The 17,651-nt window shown below is 46.9% G+C and overlaps 31 non-coding genes across 31 annotated transcripts; 21 read left to right on the forward strand and 10 right to left on the reverse strand.

Annotated features, from left to right (window-relative positions):
• The first annotated feature begins 136 nt into the window (after positions 1-136).
• On the forward strand, positions 137-302 carry LOC125571137. Its single transcript, XR_007313449.1, has one exon. It is a non-coding gene; the product is annotated as a U1 spliceosomal RNA (small nuclear RNA).
• Positions 303-1,076: 774 nt separating this feature from the next.
• LOC125570478 lies at positions 1,077-1,195 on the reverse strand. The gene has a single exon (XR_007312803.1). It is a non-coding gene; the product is annotated as a 5S ribosomal RNA (ribosomal RNA).
• Positions 1,196-1,452: 257 nt separating this feature from the next.
• On the forward strand, positions 1,453-1,645 carry LOC125570545. Its single transcript, XR_007312871.1, has one exon. It is a non-coding gene; the product is annotated as a U2 spliceosomal RNA (small nuclear RNA).
• A 193-nt stretch (positions 1,646-1,838) lies between these two features.
• On the forward strand, positions 1,839-2,004 carry LOC125571138. Its single transcript, XR_007313450.1, has one exon. It is a non-coding gene; the product is annotated as a U1 spliceosomal RNA (small nuclear RNA).
• Positions 2,005-2,778: 774 nt separating this feature from the next.
• LOC125570486 lies at positions 2,779-2,897 on the reverse strand. Its single transcript, XR_007312811.1, has one exon. It is a non-coding gene; the product is annotated as a 5S ribosomal RNA (ribosomal RNA).
• Positions 2,898-3,154: 257 nt separating this feature from the next.
• Positions 3,155-3,347, forward strand: LOC125570546. Its single transcript, XR_007312872.1, has one exon. It is a non-coding gene; the product is annotated as a U2 spliceosomal RNA (small nuclear RNA).
• A 193-nt stretch (positions 3,348-3,540) lies between these two features.
• LOC125571139 lies at positions 3,541-3,706 on the forward strand. Its single transcript, XR_007313451.1, has one exon. It is a non-coding gene; the product is annotated as a U1 spliceosomal RNA (small nuclear RNA).
• A 774-nt stretch (positions 3,707-4,480) lies between these two features.
• Positions 4,481-4,599, reverse strand: LOC125570498. Its single transcript, XR_007312823.1, has one exon. It is a non-coding gene; the product is annotated as a 5S ribosomal RNA (ribosomal RNA).
• A 257-nt stretch (positions 4,600-4,856) lies between these two features.
• Positions 4,857-5,049, forward strand: LOC125570547. The gene has a single exon (XR_007312873.1). It is a non-coding gene; the product is annotated as a U2 spliceosomal RNA (small nuclear RNA).
• A 193-nt stretch (positions 5,050-5,242) lies between these two features.
• LOC125571140 lies at positions 5,243-5,408 on the forward strand. The gene has a single exon (XR_007313452.1). It is a non-coding gene; the product is annotated as a U1 spliceosomal RNA (small nuclear RNA).
• A 774-nt stretch (positions 5,409-6,182) lies between these two features.
• On the reverse strand, positions 6,183-6,301 carry LOC125570509. Its single transcript, XR_007312834.1, has one exon. It is a non-coding gene; the product is annotated as a 5S ribosomal RNA (ribosomal RNA).
• A 257-nt stretch (positions 6,302-6,558) lies between these two features.
• On the forward strand, positions 6,559-6,751 carry LOC125570548. Its single transcript, XR_007312874.1, has one exon. It is a non-coding gene; the product is annotated as a U2 spliceosomal RNA (small nuclear RNA).
• Positions 6,752-6,944: 193 nt separating this feature from the next.
• LOC125571141 lies at positions 6,945-7,110 on the forward strand. Its single transcript, XR_007313453.1, has one exon. It is a non-coding gene; the product is annotated as a U1 spliceosomal RNA (small nuclear RNA).
• A 774-nt stretch (positions 7,111-7,884) lies between these two features.
• Positions 7,885-8,003, reverse strand: LOC125570520. The gene has a single exon (XR_007312845.1). It is a non-coding gene; the product is annotated as a 5S ribosomal RNA (ribosomal RNA).
• A 257-nt stretch (positions 8,004-8,260) lies between these two features.
• On the forward strand, positions 8,261-8,453 carry LOC125570549. Its single transcript, XR_007312875.1, has one exon. It is a non-coding gene; the product is annotated as a U2 spliceosomal RNA (small nuclear RNA).
• Positions 8,454-8,646: 193 nt separating this feature from the next.
• On the forward strand, positions 8,647-8,812 carry LOC125571142. Its single transcript, XR_007313454.1, has one exon. It is a non-coding gene; the product is annotated as a U1 spliceosomal RNA (small nuclear RNA).
• Positions 8,813-9,586: 774 nt separating this feature from the next.
• LOC125570531 lies at positions 9,587-9,705 on the reverse strand. Its single transcript, XR_007312856.1, has one exon. It is a non-coding gene; the product is annotated as a 5S ribosomal RNA (ribosomal RNA).
• Positions 9,706-9,962: 257 nt separating this feature from the next.
• On the forward strand, positions 9,963-10,155 carry LOC125570550. The gene has a single exon (XR_007312876.1). It is a non-coding gene; the product is annotated as a U2 spliceosomal RNA (small nuclear RNA).
• Positions 10,156-10,348: 193 nt separating this feature from the next.
• LOC125571144 lies at positions 10,349-10,514 on the forward strand. Its single transcript, XR_007313456.1, has one exon. It is a non-coding gene; the product is annotated as a U1 spliceosomal RNA (small nuclear RNA).
• Positions 10,515-11,288: 774 nt separating this feature from the next.
• On the reverse strand, positions 11,289-11,407 carry LOC125570542. The gene has a single exon (XR_007312867.1). It is a non-coding gene; the product is annotated as a 5S ribosomal RNA (ribosomal RNA).
• Positions 11,408-11,664: 257 nt separating this feature from the next.
• LOC125570551 lies at positions 11,665-11,857 on the forward strand. The gene has a single exon (XR_007312877.1). It is a non-coding gene; the product is annotated as a U2 spliceosomal RNA (small nuclear RNA).
• A 193-nt stretch (positions 11,858-12,050) lies between these two features.
• On the forward strand, positions 12,051-12,216 carry LOC125571145. Its single transcript, XR_007313457.1, has one exon. It is a non-coding gene; the product is annotated as a U1 spliceosomal RNA (small nuclear RNA).
• A 774-nt stretch (positions 12,217-12,990) lies between these two features.
• Positions 12,991-13,109, reverse strand: LOC125570552. Its single transcript, XR_007312878.1, has one exon. It is a non-coding gene; the product is annotated as a 5S ribosomal RNA (ribosomal RNA).
• Positions 13,110-13,366: 257 nt separating this feature from the next.
• Positions 13,367-13,559, forward strand: LOC125570553. Its single transcript, XR_007312879.1, has one exon. It is a non-coding gene; the product is annotated as a U2 spliceosomal RNA (small nuclear RNA).
• Positions 13,560-13,752: 193 nt separating this feature from the next.
• LOC125571146 lies at positions 13,753-13,918 on the forward strand. The gene has a single exon (XR_007313458.1). It is a non-coding gene; the product is annotated as a U1 spliceosomal RNA (small nuclear RNA).
• A 774-nt stretch (positions 13,919-14,692) lies between these two features.
• LOC125570563 lies at positions 14,693-14,811 on the reverse strand. The gene has a single exon (XR_007312889.1). It is a non-coding gene; the product is annotated as a 5S ribosomal RNA (ribosomal RNA).
• A 257-nt stretch (positions 14,812-15,068) lies between these two features.
• LOC125570783 lies at positions 15,069-15,259 on the forward strand. The gene has a single exon (XR_007313108.1). It is a non-coding gene; the product is annotated as a U2 spliceosomal RNA (small nuclear RNA).
• Positions 15,260-15,452: 193 nt separating this feature from the next.
• On the forward strand, positions 15,453-15,618 carry LOC125571147. The gene has a single exon (XR_007313459.1). It is a non-coding gene; the product is annotated as a U1 spliceosomal RNA (small nuclear RNA).
• A 774-nt stretch (positions 15,619-16,392) lies between these two features.
• LOC125570573 lies at positions 16,393-16,511 on the reverse strand. Its single transcript, XR_007312899.1, has one exon. It is a non-coding gene; the product is annotated as a 5S ribosomal RNA (ribosomal RNA).
• A 257-nt stretch (positions 16,512-16,768) lies between these two features.
• LOC125570554 lies at positions 16,769-16,961 on the forward strand. The gene has a single exon (XR_007312880.1). It is a non-coding gene; the product is annotated as a U2 spliceosomal RNA (small nuclear RNA).
• Positions 16,962-17,154: 193 nt separating this feature from the next.
• LOC125571148 lies at positions 17,155-17,320 on the forward strand. The gene has a single exon (XR_007313460.1). It is a non-coding gene; the product is annotated as a U1 spliceosomal RNA (small nuclear RNA).
• Positions 17,321-17,651: the final 331 nt, after the last annotated feature.

Consider the following 17,651-nt stretch of genomic DNA (forward strand, 5'->3'; position numbering starts at 1 on the left):
AGCTATAGCGGGAGAGATCAATAAGAGACAGGATCGTCATTAAGACGACGGGTCATAATCACCGCGATGCACCGTTCCCACATGGAGGATGAAATCAGCCGGGGACAGTCGGTGTACAGGGACGCCAAATAAACTCATACTTACCTGACGCGGGAGGTTTACCGTGATCACCAAGGCGGTCCTCTCAGGGTGAGGCCCTCTCATTGCACTTCGATTGGGTTGACCCCTGCGATTACCCCAAATGTGGGTAACTCGAGCGTATAATTTCTGGTAGTGGGGACCTGCGTTCGCGCTAGTCCCCGAACAATACGAATCAAGTGTAATCACAACACAATCACAACGAGCGACTCGTGAAGCACGGACTTCACACCGCTTGTAATCAGTCAACTATTGTAAAATTTCTAACTTCTAATAGCGAACAACTTGCTCTCACATTACCGTCATGGTGGGCAGAGGCTTTAGTCGTGTTTGGTCTGCATTCTAGCGGTGTTTTTGCGATGAAACGAGCGAAGGTGAGCTGTGTTTTGATCAGTTGTTGCTAACCGGCGATGAAAGTTCAGTGCGACTGTTTCGTCACTAAAATAGAACAGTGGAATACGCGCGCTGCTTTGCAACCTTCGCGCTTTATTATAGTGAGTGAAAACATGATCTCGAAAAGCATTTATTTGGACAAGGTTTACGCTATGAATGGCATCTCAGCTTGTATGAGATGCTAGCTGAGTAATGTTCGTGTTCACTCGCGGTGTAAACGCGCGACCAATGCGATAATACTGCGCACTTTCTCTCATAGTATTTTACTGCATTGAGAGACATTTCCTATGCGAGTACTAACGCTCTTACAGGCTTTCACAATCCACTGATCTGATCGCTTGTAATATTATGACTCTACTTGAATCTGCTGAACGTTTGCGAACGTTTACGACCGCGATTTTGATTACAATACGGTCGCTGAGTATGCCTGAATTGTCTATAGATCGAGTTGAGAACGCATACAACTGAGGGATTTCTTTAGCTTAGACAATGACCAACCTGCACTAACTTTTTCTTTATAGTTTAGAAAAAAAATGAAAAAGAAATGCCTACAGCACGCGGTATTCCCAGGCGGTCACCCATCCAAGTACTAACCGCGCCCAATCGAGCTTAACTTCGGTGATCGGACGAGAACCGGTGTTTTCTCGATGGTATGGCCGTAGACGAAAGATCTCGGTGATATTTTAGACTTTTATAGCGGTGCGGTGAGAACGTACGCACGCACTAGCGCGGTAAAAATGTCTCATTGCACTCGCAAAGACGCTGTATCAAGCGAATACTGCTCGTACGTGATAGCACTACGTTCATGACTGATCATCACATGTGATCTTAGGAGGCAGAAGGGCCTAAAACCGAGTCCGTCACCCACATGGCGGAGGCCTAGAATGATAAACGCTCCCTGTAGTCCGAGCCAGATTCTGCATCGCTTCTCGGCCTTTTGGCTAAGATCAAGTGTAGTATCTGTTCTTATCAGCTTAATATCTGATACGCTGCTCATTGAGTAGCTCATATATTAAACTGATTTTTGGAAACTGGCTGTGGAATAAGCGGCTTGCTGCGTCCCAGCCACGGGTTGTCTCGGTATTGCACTACCTCCGAGTACGGCCCCCTTCCCTTTCGGGAAGACACATTCAAGCAACACCTCGAGCATCATTTACGTGCTGTTCATGCGAGCTATAGCGGGAGAGATCAATAAGAGACAGGATCGTCATTAAGACGACGGGTCATAATCACCGCGATGCACCGTTCCCACATGGAGGATGAAATCAGCCGGGGACAGTCGGTGTACAGGGACGCCAAATAAACTCATACTTACCTGACGCGGGAGGTTTACCGTGATCACCAAGGCGGTCCTCTCAGGGTGAGGCCCTCTCATTGCACTTCGATTGGGTTGACCCCTGCGATTACCCCAAATGTGGGTAACTCGAGCGTATAATTTCTGGTAGTGGGGACCTGCGTTCGCGCTAGTCCCCGAACAATACGAATCAAGTGTAATCACAACACAATCACAACGAGCGACTCGTGAAGCACGGACTTCACACCGCTTGTAATCAGTCAACTATTGTAAAATTTCTAACTTCTAATAGCGAACAACTTGCTCTCACATTACCGTCATGGTGGGCAGAGGCTTTAGTCGTGTTTGGTCTGCATTCTAGCGGTGTTTTTGCGATGAAACGAGCGAAGGTGAGCTGTGTTTTGATCAGTTGTTGCTAACCGGCGATGAAAGTTCAGTGCGACTGTTTCGTCACTAAAATAGAACAGTGGAATACGCGCGCTGCTTTGCAACCTTCGCGCTTTATTATAGTGAGTGAAAACATGATCTCGAAAAGCATTTATTTGGACAAGGTTTACGCTATGAATGGCATCTCAGCTTGTATGAGATGCTAGCTGAGTAATGTTCGTGTTCACTCGCGGTGTAAACGCGCGACCAATGCGATAATACTGCGCACTTTCTCTCATAGTATTTTACTGCATTGAGAGACATTTCCTATGCGAGTACTAACGCTCTTACAGGCTTTCACAATCCACTGATCTGATCGCTTGTAATATTATGACTCTACTTGAATCTGCTGAACGTTTGCGAACGTTTACGACCGCGATTTTGATTACAATACGGTCGCTGAGTATGCCTGAATTGTCTATAGATCGAGTTGAGAACGCATACAACTGAGGGATTTCTTTAGCTTAGACAATGACCAACCTGCACTAACTTTTTCTTTATAGTTTAGAAAAAAAATGAAAAAGAAATGCCTACAGCACGCGGTATTCCCAGGCGGTCACCCATCCAAGTACTAACCGCGCCCAATCGAGCTTAACTTCGGTGATCGGACGAGAACCGGTGTTTTCTCGATGGTATGGCCGTAGACGAAAGATCTCGGTGATATTTTAGACTTTTATAGCGGTGCGGTGAGAACGTACGCACGCACTAGCGCGGTAAAAATGTCTCATTGCACTCGCAAAGACGCTGTATCAAGCGAATACTGCTCGTACGTGATAGCACTACGTTCATGACTGATCATCACATGTGATCTTAGGAGGCAGAAGGGCCTAAAACCGAGTCCGTCACCCACATGGCGGAGGCCTAGAATGATAAACGCTCCCTGTAGTCCGAGCCAGATTCTGCATCGCTTCTCGGCCTTTTGGCTAAGATCAAGTGTAGTATCTGTTCTTATCAGCTTAATATCTGATACGCTGCTCATTGAGTAGCTCATATATTAAACTGATTTTTGGAAACTGGCTGTGGAATAAGCGGCTTGCTGCGTCCCAGCCACGGGTTGTCTCGGTATTGCACTACCTCCGAGTACGGCCCCCTTCCCTTTCGGGAAGACACATTCAAGCAACACCTCGAGCATCATTTACGTGCTGTTCATGCGAGCTATAGCGGGAGAGATCAATAAGAGACAGGATCGTCATTAAGACGACGGGTCATAATCACCGCGATGCACCGTTCCCACATGGAGGATGAAATCAGCCGGGGACAGTCGGTGTACAGGGACGCCAAATAAACTCATACTTACCTGACGCGGGAGGTTTACCGTGATCACCAAGGCGGTCCTCTCAGGGTGAGGCCCTCTCATTGCACTTCGATTGGGTTGACCCCTGCGATTACCCCAAATGTGGGTAACTCGAGCGTATAATTTCTGGTAGTGGGGACCTGCGTTCGCGCTAGTCCCCGAACAATACGAATCAAGTGTAATCACAACACAATCACAACGAGCGACTCGTGAAGCACGGACTTCACACCGCTTGTAATCAGTCAACTATTGTAAAATTTCTAACTTCTAATAGCGAACAACTTGCTCTCACATTACCGTCATGGTGGGCAGAGGCTTTAGTCGTGTTTGGTCTGCATTCTAGCGGTGTTTTTGCGATGAAACGAGCGAAGGTGAGCTGTGTTTTGATCAGTTGTTGCTAACCGGCGATGAAAGTTCAGTGCGACTGTTTCGTCACTAAAATAGAACAGTGGAATACGCGCGCTGCTTTGCAACCTTCGCGCTTTATTATAGTGAGTGAAAACATGATCTCGAAAAGCATTTATTTGGACAAGGTTTACGCTATGAATGGCATCTCAGCTTGTATGAGATGCTAGCTGAGTAATGTTCGTGTTCACTCGCGGTGTAAACGCGCGACCAATGCGATAATACTGCGCACTTTCTCTCATAGTATTTTACTGCATTGAGAGACATTTCCTATGCGAGTACTAACGCTCTTACAGGCTTTCACAATCCACTGATCTGATCGCTTGTAATATTATGACTCTACTTGAATCTGCTGAACGTTTGCGAACGTTTACGACCGCGATTTTGATTACAATACGGTCGCTGAGTATGCCTGAATTGTCTATAGATCGAGTTGAGAACGCATACAACTGAGGGATTTCTTTAGCTTAGACAATGACCAACCTGCACTAACTTTTTCTTTATAGTTTAGAAAAAAAATGAAAAAGAAATGCCTACAGCACGCGGTATTCCCAGGCGGTCACCCATCCAAGTACTAACCGCGCCCAATCGAGCTTAACTTCGGTGATCGGACGAGAACCGGTGTTTTCTCGATGGTATGGCCGTAGACGAAAGATCTCGGTGATATTTTAGACTTTTATAGCGGTGCGGTGAGAACGTACGCACGCACTAGCGCGGTAAAAATGTCTCATTGCACTCGCAAAGACGCTGTATCAAGCGAATACTGCTCGTACGTGATAGCACTACGTTCATGACTGATCATCACATGTGATCTTAGGAGGCAGAAGGGCCTAAAACCGAGTCCGTCACCCACATGGCGGAGGCCTAGAATGATAAACGCTCCCTGTAGTCCGAGCCAGATTCTGCATCGCTTCTCGGCCTTTTGGCTAAGATCAAGTGTAGTATCTGTTCTTATCAGCTTAATATCTGATACGCTGCTCATTGAGTAGCTCATATATTAAACTGATTTTTGGAAACTGGCTGTGGAATAAGCGGCTTGCTGCGTCCCAGCCACGGGTTGTCTCGGTATTGCACTACCTCCGAGTACGGCCCCCTTCCCTTTCGGGAAGACACATTCAAGCAACACCTCGAGCATCATTTACGTGCTGTTCATGCGAGCTATAGCGGGAGAGATCAATAAGAGACAGGATCGTCATTAAGACGACGGGTCATAATCACCGCGATGCACCGTTCCCACATGGAGGATGAAATCAGCCGGGGACAGTCGGTGTACAGGGACGCCAAATAAACTCATACTTACCTGACGCGGGAGGTTTACCGTGATCACCAAGGCGGTCCTCTCAGGGTGAGGCCCTCTCATTGCACTTCGATTGGGTTGACCCCTGCGATTACCCCAAATGTGGGTAACTCGAGCGTATAATTTCTGGTAGTGGGGACCTGCGTTCGCGCTAGTCCCCGAACAATACGAATCAAGTGTAATCACAACACAATCACAACGAGCGACTCGTGAAGCACGGACTTCACACCGCTTGTAATCAGTCAACTATTGTAAAATTTCTAACTTCTAATAGCGAACAACTTGCTCTCACATTACCGTCATGGTGGGCAGAGGCTTTAGTCGTGTTTGGTCTGCATTCTAGCGGTGTTTTTGCGATGAAACGAGCGAAGGTGAGCTGTGTTTTGATCAGTTGTTGCTAACCGGCGATGAAAGTTCAGTGCGACTGTTTCGTCACTAAAATAGAACAGTGGAATACGCGCGCTGCTTTGCAACCTTCGCGCTTTATTATAGTGAGTGAAAACATGATCTCGAAAAGCATTTATTTGGACAAGGTTTACGCTATGAATGGCATCTCAGCTTGTATGAGATGCTAGCTGAGTAATGTTCGTGTTCACTCGCGGTGTAAACGCGCGACCAATGCGATAATACTGCGCACTTTCTCTCATAGTATTTTACTGCATTGAGAGACATTTCCTATGCGAGTACTAACGCTCTTACAGGCTTTCACAATCCACTGATCTGATCGCTTGTAATATTATGACTCTACTTGAATCTGCTGAACGTTTGCGAACGTTTACGACCGCGATTTTGATTACAATACGGTCGCTGAGTATGCCTGAATTGTCTATAGATCGAGTTGAGAACGCATACAACTGAGGGATTTCTTTAGCTTAGACAATGACCAACCTGCACTAACTTTTTCTTTATAGTTTAGAAAAAAAATGAAAAAGAAATGCCTACAGCACGCGGTATTCCCAGGCGGTCACCCATCCAAGTACTAACCGCGCCCAATCGAGCTTAACTTCGGTGATCGGACGAGAACCGGTGTTTTCTCGATGGTATGGCCGTAGACGAAAGATCTCGGTGATATTTTAGACTTTTATAGCGGTGCGGTGAGAACGTACGCACGCACTAGCGCGGTAAAAATGTCTCATTGCACTCGCAAAGACGCTGTATCAAGCGAATACTGCTCGTACGTGATAGCACTACGTTCATGACTGATCATCACATGTGATCTTAGGAGGCAGAAGGGCCTAAAACCGAGTCCGTCACCCACATGGCGGAGGCCTAGAATGATAAACGCTCCCTGTAGTCCGAGCCAGATTCTGCATCGCTTCTCGGCCTTTTGGCTAAGATCAAGTGTAGTATCTGTTCTTATCAGCTTAATATCTGATACGCTGCTCATTGAGTAGCTCATATATTAAACTGATTTTTGGAAACTGGCTGTGGAATAAGCGGCTTGCTGCGTCCCAGCCACGGGTTGTCTCGGTATTGCACTACCTCCGAGTACGGCCCCCTTCCCTTTCGGGAAGACACATTCAAGCAACACCTCGAGCATCATTTACGTGCTGTTCATGCGAGCTATAGCGGGAGAGATCAATAAGAGACAGGATCGTCATTAAGACGACGGGTCATAATCACCGCGATGCACCGTTCCCACATGGAGGATGAAATCAGCCGGGGACAGTCGGTGTACAGGGACGCCAAATAAACTCATACTTACCTGACGCGGGAGGTTTACCGTGATCACCAAGGCGGTCCTCTCAGGGTGAGGCCCTCTCATTGCACTTCGATTGGGTTGACCCCTGCGATTACCCCAAATGTGGGTAACTCGAGCGTATAATTTCTGGTAGTGGGGACCTGCGTTCGCGCTAGTCCCCGAACAATACGAATCAAGTGTAATCACAACACAATCACAACGAGCGACTCGTGAAGCACGGACTTCACACCGCTTGTAATCAGTCAACTATTGTAAAATTTCTAACTTCTAATAGCGAACAACTTGCTCTCACATTACCGTCATGGTGGGCAGAGGCTTTAGTCGTGTTTGGTCTGCATTCTAGCGGTGTTTTTGCGATGAAACGAGCGAAGGTGAGCTGTGTTTTGATCAGTTGTTGCTAACCGGCGATGAAAGTTCAGTGCGACTGTTTCGTCACTAAAATAGAACAGTGGAATACGCGCGCTGCTTTGCAACCTTCGCGCTTTATTATAGTGAGTGAAAACATGATCTCGAAAAGCATTTATTTGGACAAGGTTTACGCTATGAATGGCATCTCAGCTTGTATGAGATGCTAGCTGAGTAATGTTCGTGTTCACTCGCGGTGTAAACGCGCGACCAATGCGATAATACTGCGCACTTTCTCTCATAGTATTTTACTGCATTGAGAGACATTTCCTATGCGAGTACTAACGCTCTTACAGGCTTTCACAATCCACTGATCTGATCGCTTGTAATATTATGACTCTACTTGAATCTGCTGAACGTTTGCGAACGTTTACGACCGCGATTTTGATTACAATACGGTCGCTGAGTATGCCTGAATTGTCTATAGATCGAGTTGAGAACGCATACAACTGAGGGATTTCTTTAGCTTAGACAATGACCAACCTGCACTAACTTTTTCTTTATAGTTTAGAAAAAAAATGAAAAAGAAATGCCTACAGCACGCGGTATTCCCAGGCGGTCACCCATCCAAGTACTAACCGCGCCCAATCGAGCTTAACTTCGGTGATCGGACGAGAACCGGTGTTTTCTCGATGGTATGGCCGTAGACGAAAGATCTCGGTGATATTTTAGACTTTTATAGCGGTGCGGTGAGAACGTACGCACGCACTAGCGCGGTAAAAATGTCTCATTGCACTCGCAAAGACGCTGTATCAAGCGAATACTGCTCGTACGTGATAGCACTACGTTCATGACTGATCATCACATGTGATCTTAGGAGGCAGAAGGGCCTAAAACCGAGTCCGTCACCCACATGGCGGAGGCCTAGAATGATAAACGCTCCCTGTAGTCCGAGCCAGATTCTGCATCGCTTCTCGGCCTTTTGGCTAAGATCAAGTGTAGTATCTGTTCTTATCAGCTTAATATCTGATACGCTGCTCATTGAGTAGCTCATATATTAAACTGATTTTTGGAAACTGGCTGTGGAATAAGCGGCTTGCTGCGTCCCAGCCACGGGTTGTCTCGGTATTGCACTACCTCCGAGTACGGCCCCCTTCCCTTTCGGGAAGACACATTCAAGCAACACCTCGAGCATCATTTACGTGCTGTTCATGCGAGCTATAGCGGGAGAGATCAATAAGAGACAGGATCGTCATTAAGACGACGGGTCATAATCACCGCGATGCACCGTTCCCACATGGAGGATGAAATCAGCCGGGGACAGTCGGTGTACAGGGACGCCAAATAAACTCATACTTACCTGACGCGGGAGGTTTACCGTGATCACCAAGGCGGTCCTCTCAGGGTGAGGCCCTCTCATTGCACTTCGATTGGGTTGACCCCTGCGATTACCCCAAATGTGGGTAACTCGAGCGTATAATTTCTGGTAGTGGGGACCTGCGTTCGCGCTAGTCCCCGAACAATACGAATCAAGTGTAATCACAACACAATCACAACGAGCGACTCGTGAAGCACGGACTTCACACCGCTTGTAATCAGTCAACTATTGTAAAATTTCTAACTTCTAATAGCGAACAACTTGCTCTCACATTACCGTCATGGTGGGCAGAGGCTTTAGTCGTGTTTGGTCTGCATTCTAGCGGTGTTTTTGCGATGAAACGAGCGAAGGTGAGCTGTGTTTTGATCAGTTGTTGCTAACCGGCGATGAAAGTTCAGTGCGACTGTTTCGTCACTAAAATAGAACAGTGGAATACGCGCGCTGCTTTGCAACCTTCGCGCTTTATTATAGTGAGTGAAAACATGATCTCGAAAAGCATTTATTTGGACAAGGTTTACGCTATGAATGGCATCTCAGCTTGTATGAGATGCTAGCTGAGTAATGTTCGTGTTCACTCGCGGTGTAAACGCGCGACCAATGCGATAATACTGCGCACTTTCTCTCATAGTATTTTACTGCATTGAGAGACATTTCCTATGCGAGTACTAACGCTCTTACAGGCTTTCACAATCCACTGATCTGATCGCTTGTAATATTATGACTCTACTTGAATCTGCTGAACGTTTGCGAACGTTTACGACCGCGATTTTGATTACAATACGGTCGCTGAGTATGCCTGAATTGTCTATAGATCGAGTTGAGAACGCATACAACTGAGGGATTTCTTTAGCTTAGACAATGACCAACCTGCACTAACTTTTTCTTTATAGTTTAGAAAAAAAATGAAAAAGAAATGCCTACAGCACGCGGTATTCCCAGGCGGTCACCCATCCAAGTACTAACCGCGCCCAATCGAGCTTAACTTCGGTGATCGGACGAGAACCGGTGTTTTCTCGATGGTATGGCCGTAGACGAAAGATCTCGGTGATATTTTAGACTTTTATAGCGGTGCGGTGAGAACGTACGCACGCACTAGCGCGGTAAAAATGTCTCATTGCACTCGCAAAGACGCTGTATCAAGCGAATACTGCTCGTACGTGATAGCACTACGTTCATGACTGATCATCACATGTGATCTTAGGAGGCAGAAGGGCCTAAAACCGAGTCCGTCACCCACATGGCGGAGGCCTAGAATGATAAACGCTCCCTGTAGTCCGAGCCAGATTCTGCATCGCTTCTCGGCCTTTTGGCTAAGATCAAGTGTAGTATCTGTTCTTATCAGCTTAATATCTGATACGCTGCTCATTGAGTAGCTCATATATTAAACTGATTTTTGGAAACTGGCTGTGGAATAAGCGGCTTGCTGCGTCCCAGCCACGGGTTGTCTCGGTATTGCACTACCTCCGAGTACGGCCCCCTTCCCTTTCGGGAAGACACATTCAAGCAACACCTCGAGCATCATTTACGTGCTGTTCATGCGAGCTATAGCGGGAGAGATCAATAAGAGACAGGATCGTCATTAAGACGACGGGTCATAATCACCGCGATGCACCGTTCCCACATGGAGGATGAAATCAGCCGGGGACAGTCGGTGTACAGGGACGCCAAATAAACTCATACTTACCTGACGCGGGAGGTTTACCGTGATCACCAAGGCGGTCCTCTCAGGGTGAGGCCCTCTCATTGCACTTCGATTGGGTTGACCCCTGCGATTACCCCAAATGTGGGTAACTCGAGCGTATAATTTCTGGTAGTGGGGACCTGCGTTCGCGCTAGTCCCCGAACAATACGAATCAAGTGTAATCACAACACAATCACAACGAGCGACTCGTGAAGCACGGACTTCACACCGCTTGTAATCAGTCAACTATTGTAAAATTTCTAACTTCTAATAGCGAACAACTTGCTCTCACATTACCGTCATGGTGGGCAGAGGCTTTAGTCGTGTTTGGTCTGCATTCTAGCGGTGTTTTTGCGATGAAACGAGCGAAGGTGAGCTGTGTTTTGATCAGTTGTTGCTAACCGGCGATGAAAGTTCAGTGCGACTGTTTCGTCACTAAAATAGAACAGTGGAATACGCGCGCTGCTTTGCAACCTTCGCGCTTTATTATAGTGAGTGAAAACATGATCTCGAAAAGCATTTATTTGGACAAGGTTTACGCTATGAATGGCATCTCAGCTTGTATGAGATGCTAGCTGAGTAATGTTCGTGTTCACTCGCGGTGTAAACGCGCGACCAATGCGATAATACTGCGCACTTTCTCTCATAGTATTTTACTGCATTGAGAGACATTTCCTATGCGAGTACTAACGCTCTTACAGGCTTTCACAATCCACTGATCTGATCGCTTGTAATATTATGACTCTACTTGAATCTGCTGAACGTTTGCGAACGTTTACGACCGCGATTTTGATTACAATACGGTCGCTGAGTATGCCTGAATTGTCTATAGATCGAGTTGAGAACGCATACAACTGAGGGATTTCTTTAGCTTAGACAATGACCAACCTGCACTAACTTTTTCTTTATAGTTTAGAAAAAAAATGAAAAAGAAATGCCTACAGCACGCGGTATTCCCAGGCGGTCACCCATCCAAGTACTAACCGCGCCCAATCGAGCTTAACTTCGGTGATCGGACGAGAACCGGTGTTTTCTCGATGGTATGGCCGTAGACGAAAGATCTCGGTGATATTTTAGACTTTTATAGCGGTGCGGTGAGAACGTACGCACGCACTAGCGCGGTAAAAATGTCTCATTGCACTCGCAAAGACGCTGTATCAAGCGAATACTGCTCGTACGTGATAGCACTACGTTCATGACTGATCATCACATGTGATCTTAGGAGGCAGAAGGGCCTAAAACCGAGTCCGTCACCCACATGGCGGAGGCCTAGAATGATAAACGCTCCCTGTAGTCCGAGCCAGATTCTGCATCGCTTCTCGGCCTTTTGGCTAAGATCAAGTGTAGTATCTGTTCTTATCAGCTTAATATCTGATACGCTGCTCATTGAGTAGCTCATATATTAAACTGATTTTTGGAAACTGGCTGTGGAATAAGCGGCTTGCTGCGTCCCAGCCACGGGTTGTCTCGGTATTGCACTACCTCCGAGTACGGCCCCCTTCCCTTTCGGGAAGACACATTCAAGCAACACCTCGAGCATCATTTACGTGCTGTTCATGCGAGCTATAGCGGGAGAGATCAATAAGAGACAGGATCGTCATTAAGACGACGGGTCATAATCACCGCGATGCACCGTTCCCACATGGAGGATGAAATCAGCCGGGGACAGTCGGTGTACAGGGACGCCAAATAAACTCATACTTACCTGACGCGGGAGGTTTACCGTGATCACCAAGGCGGTCCTCTCAGGGTGAGGCCCTCTCATTGCACTTCGATTGGGTTGACCCCTGCGATTACCCCAAATGTGGGTAACTCGAGCGTATAATTTCTGGTAGTGGGGACCTGCGTTCGCGCTAGTCCCCGAACAATACGAATCAAGTGTAATCACAACACAATCACAACGAGCGACTCGTGAAGCACGGACTTCACACCGCTTGTAATCAGTCAACTATTGTAAAATTTCTAACTTCTAATAGCGAACAACTTGCTCTCACATTACCGTCATGGTGGGCAGAGGCTTTAGTCGTGTTTGGTCTGCATTCTAGCGGTGTTTTTGCGATGAAACGAGCGAAGGTGAGCTGTGTTTTGATCAGTTGTTGCTAACCGGCGATGAAAGTTCAGTGCGACTGTTTCGTCACTAAAATAGAACAGTGGAATACGCGCGCTGCTTTGCAACCTTCGCGCTTTATTATAGTGAGTGAAAACATGATCTCGAAAAGCATTTATTTGGACAAGGTTTACGCTATGAATGGCATCTCAGCTTGTATGAGATGCTAGCTGAGTAATGTTCGTGTTCACTCGCGGTGTAAACGCGCGACCAATGCGATAATACTGCGCACTTTCTCTCATAGTATTTTACTGCATTGAGAGACATTTCCTATGCGAGTACTAACGCTCTTACAGGCTTTCACAATCCACTGATCTGATCGCTTGTAATATTATGACTCTACTTGAATCTGCTGAACGTTTGCGAACGTTTACGACCGCGATTTTGATTACAATACGGTCGCTGAGTATGCCTGAATTGTCTATAGATCGAGTTGAGAACGCATACAACTGAGGGATTTCTTTAGCTTAGACAATGACCAACCTGCACTAACTTTTTCTTTATAGTTTAGAAAAAAAATGAAAAAGAAATGCCTACAGCACGCGGTATTCCCAGGCGGTCACCCATCCAAGTACTAACCGCGCCCAATCGAGCTTAACTTCGGTGATCGGACGAGAACCGGTGTTTTCTCGATGGTATGGCCGTAGACGAAAGATCTCGGTGATATTTTAGACTTTTATAGCGGTGCGGTGAGAACGTACGCACGCACTAGCGCGGTAAAAATGTCTCATTGCACTCGCAAAGACGCTGTATCAAGCGAATACTGCTCGTACGTGATAGCACTACGTTCATGACTGATCATCACATGTGATCTTAGGAGGCAGAAGGGCCTAAAACCGAGTCCGTCACCCACATGGCGGAGGCCTAGAATGATAAACGCTCCCTGTAGTCCGAGCCAGATTCTGCATCGCTTCTCGGCCTTTTGGCTAAGATCAAGTGTAGTATCTGTTCTTATCAGCTTAATATCTGATACGCTGCTCATTGAGTAGCTCATATATTAAACTGATTTTTGGAAACTGGCTGTGGAATAAGCGGCTTGCTGCGTCCCAGCCACGGGTTGTCTCGGTATTGCACTACCTCCGAGTACGGCCCCCTTCCCTTTCGGGAAGACACATTCAAGCAACACCTCGAGCATCATTTACGTGCTGTTCATGCGAGCTATAGCGGGAGAGATCAATAAGAGACAGGATCGTCATTAAGACGACGGGTCATAATCACCGCGATGCACCGTTCCCACATGGAGGATGAAATCAGCCGGGGACAGTCGGTGTACAGGGACGCCAAATAAACTCATACTTACCTGACGCGGGAGGTTTACCGTGATCACCAAGGCGGTCCTCTCAGGGTGAGGCCCTCTCATTGCACTTCGATTGGGTTGACCCCTGCGATTACCCCAAATGTGGGTAACTCGAGCGTATAATTTCTGGTAGTGGGGACCTGCGTTCGCGCTAGTCCCCGAACAATACGAATCAAGTGTAATCACAACACAATCACAACGAGCGACTCGTGAAGCACGGACTTCACACCGCTTGTAATCAGTCAACTATTGTAAAATTTCTAACTTCTAATAGCGAACAACTTGCTCTCACATTACCGTCATGGTGGGCAGAGGCTTTAGTCGTGTTTGGTCTGCATTCTAGCGGTGTTTTTGCGATGAAACGAGCGAAGGTGAGCTGTGTTTTGATCAGTTGTTGCTAACCGGCGATGAAAGTTCAGTGCGACTGTTTCGTCACTAAAATAGAACAGTGGAATACGCGCGCTGCTTTGCAACCTTCGCGCTTTATTATAGTGAGTGAAAACATGATCTCGAAAAGCATTTATTTGGACAAGGTTTACGCTATGAATGGCATCTCAGCTTGTATGAGATGCTAGCTGAGTAATGTTCGTGTTCACTCGCGGTGTAAACGCGCGACCAATGCGATAATACTGCGCACTTTCTCTCATAGTATTTTACTGCATTGAGAGACATTTCCTATGCGAGTACTAACGCTCTTACAGGCTTTCACAATCCACTGATCTGATCGCTTGTAATATTATGACTCTACTTGAATCTGCTGAACGTTTGCGAACGTTTACGACCGCGATTTTGATTACAATACGGTCGCTGAGTATGCCTGAATTGTCTATAGATCGAGTTGAGAACGCATACAACTGAGGGATTTCTTTAGCTTAGACAATGACCAACCTGCACTAACTTTTTCTTTATAGTTTAGAAAAAAAATGAAAAAGAAATGCCTACAGCACGCGGTATTCCCAGGCGGTCACCCATCCAAGTACTAACCGCGCCCAATCGAGCTTAACTTCGGTGATCGGACGAGAACCGGTGTTTTCTCGATGGTATGGCCGTAGACGAAAGATCTCGGTGATATTTTAGACTTTTATAGCGGTGCGGTGAGAACGTACGCACGCACTAGCGCGGTAAAAATGTCTCATTGCACTCGCAAAGACGCTGTATCAAGCGAATACTGCTCGTACGTGATAGCACTACGTTCATGACTGATCATCACATGTGATCTTAGGAGGCAGAAGGGCCTAAAACCGAGTCCGTCACCCACATGGCGGAGGCCTAGAATGATAAACGCTCCCTGTAGTCCGAGCCAGATTCTGCATCGCTTCTCGGCCTTTTGGCTAAGATCAAGTGTAGTATCTGTTCTTATCAGCTTAATATCTGATACGCTGCTCATTGAGTAGCTCATATTAAACTGATTTTTGGAAACTGGCTGTGGAATAAGCGGCTTGCTGCGTCCCAGCCACGGGTTGTCTCGGTATTGCACTACCTCCGAGTACGGCCCCCTTCCCTTTCGGGAAGACACATTCAAGCAACACCTCGAGCATCATTTACGTGCTGTTCATGCGAGCTATAGCGGGAGAGATCAATAAGAGACAGGATCGTCATTAAGACGACGGGTCATAATCACCGCGATGCACCGTTCCCACATGGAGGATGAAATCAGCCGGGGACAGTCGGTGTACAGGGACGCCAAATAAACTCATACTTACCTGACGCGGGAGGTTTACCGTGATCACCAAGGCGGTCCTCTCAGGGTGAGGCCCTCTCATTGCACTTCGATTGGGTTGACCCCTGCGATTACCCCAAATGTGGGTAACTCGAGCGTATAATTTCTGGTAGTGGGGACCTGCGTTCGCGCTAGTCCCCGAACAATACGAATCAAGTGTAATCACAACACAATCACAACGAGCGACTCGTGAAGCACGGACTTCACACCGCTTGTAATCAGTCAACTATTGTAAAATTTCTAACTTCTAATAGCGAACAACTTGCTCTCACATTACCGTCATGGTGGGCAGAGGCTTTAGTCGTGTTTGGTCTGCATTCTAGCGGTGTTTTTGCGATGAAACGAGCGAAGGTGAGCTGTGTTTTGATCAGTTGTTGCTAACCGGCGATGAAAGTTCAGTGCGACTGTTTCGTCACTAAAATAGAACAGTGGAATACGCGCGCTGCTTTGCAACCTTCGCGCTTTATTATAGTGAGTGAAAACATGATCTCGAAAAGCATTTATTTGGACAAGGTTTACGCTATGAATGGCATCTCAGCTTGTATGAGATGCTAGCTGAGTAATGTTCGTGTTCACTCGCGGTGTAAACGCGCGACCAATGCGATAATACTGCGCACTTTCTCTCATAGTATTTTACTGCATTGAGAGACATTTCCTATGCGAGTACTAACGCTCTTACAGGCTTTCACAATCCACTGATCTGATCGCTTGTAATATTATGACTCTACTTGAATCTGCTGAACGTTTGCGAACGTTTACGACCGCGATTTTGATTACAATACGGTCGCTGAGTATGCCTGAATTGTCTATAGATCGAGTTGAGAACGCATACAACTGAGGGATTTCTTTAGCTTAGACAATGACCAACCTGCACTAACTTTTTCTTTATAGTTTAGAAAAAAAATGAAAAAGAAATGCCTACAGCACGCGGTATTCCCAGGCGGTCACCCATCCAAGTACTAACCGCGCCCAATCGAGCTTAACTTCGGTGATCGGACGAGAACCGGTGTTTTCTCGATGGTATGGCCGTAGACGAAAGATCTCGGTGATATTTTAGACTTTTATAGCGGTGCGGTGAGAACGTACGCACGCACTAGCGCGGTAAAAATGTCTCATTGCACTCGCAAAGACGCTGTATCAAGCGAATACTGCTCGTACGTGATAGCACTACGTTCATGACTGATCATCACATGTGATCTTAGGAGGCAGAAGGGCCTAAAACCGAGTCCGTCACCCACATGGCGGAGGCCTAGAATGATAAACGCTCCCTGTAGTCCGAGCCAGATTCTGCATCGCTTCTCGGCCTTTTGGCTAAGATCAAGTGTAGTATCTGTTCTTATCAGCTTAATATCTGATACGCTGCTCATTGAGTAGCTCATATATTAAACTGATTTTTGGAAACTGGCTGTGGAATAAGCGGCTTGCTGCGTCCCAGCCACGGGTTGTCTCGGTATTGCACTACCTCCGAGTACGGCCCCCTTCCCTTTCGGGAAGACACATTCAAGCAACACCTCGAGCATCATTTACGTGCTGTTCATGCGAGCTATAGCGGGAGAGATCAATAAGAGACAGGATCGTCATTAAGACGACGGGTCATAATCACCGCGATGCACCGTTCCCACATGGAGGATGAAATCAGCCGGGGACAGTCGGTGTACAGGGACGCCAAATAAACTCATACTTACCTGACGCGGGAGGTTTACCGTGATCACCAAGGCGGTCCTCTCAGGGTGAGGCCCTCTCATTGCACTTCGATTGGGTTGACCCCTGCGATTACCCCAAATGTGGGTAACTCGAGCGTATAATTTCTGGTAGTGGGGACCTGCGTTCGCGCTAGTCCCCGAACAATACGAATCAAGTGTAATCACAACACAATCACAACGAGCGACTCGTGAAGCACGGACTTCACACCGCTTGTAATCAGTCAACTATTGTAAAATTTCTAACTTCTAATAGCGAACAACTTGCTCTCACATTACCGTCATGGTGGGCAGAGGCTTTAGTCGTGTTTGGTCTGCATTCTAGCGGTGTTTTTGCGATGAAACGAGCGAAGGTGAGCTGTGTTTTGATCAGTTGTTGCTAACCGGCGATGAAAGTTCAGTGCGACTGTTTCGTCACTAAAATAGAACAGTGGAATACGCGCGCTGCTTTGCAACCTTCGCGCTTTATTATAG

This window comes from Nematostella vectensis, chromosome 8, assembly GCF_932526225.1.
Source record: "Nematostella vectensis chromosome 8, jaNemVect1.1, whole genome shotgun sequence".
Lineage (NCBI taxonomy): Eukaryota > Metazoa > Cnidaria > Anthozoa > Actiniaria > Edwardsiidae > Nematostella > Nematostella vectensis.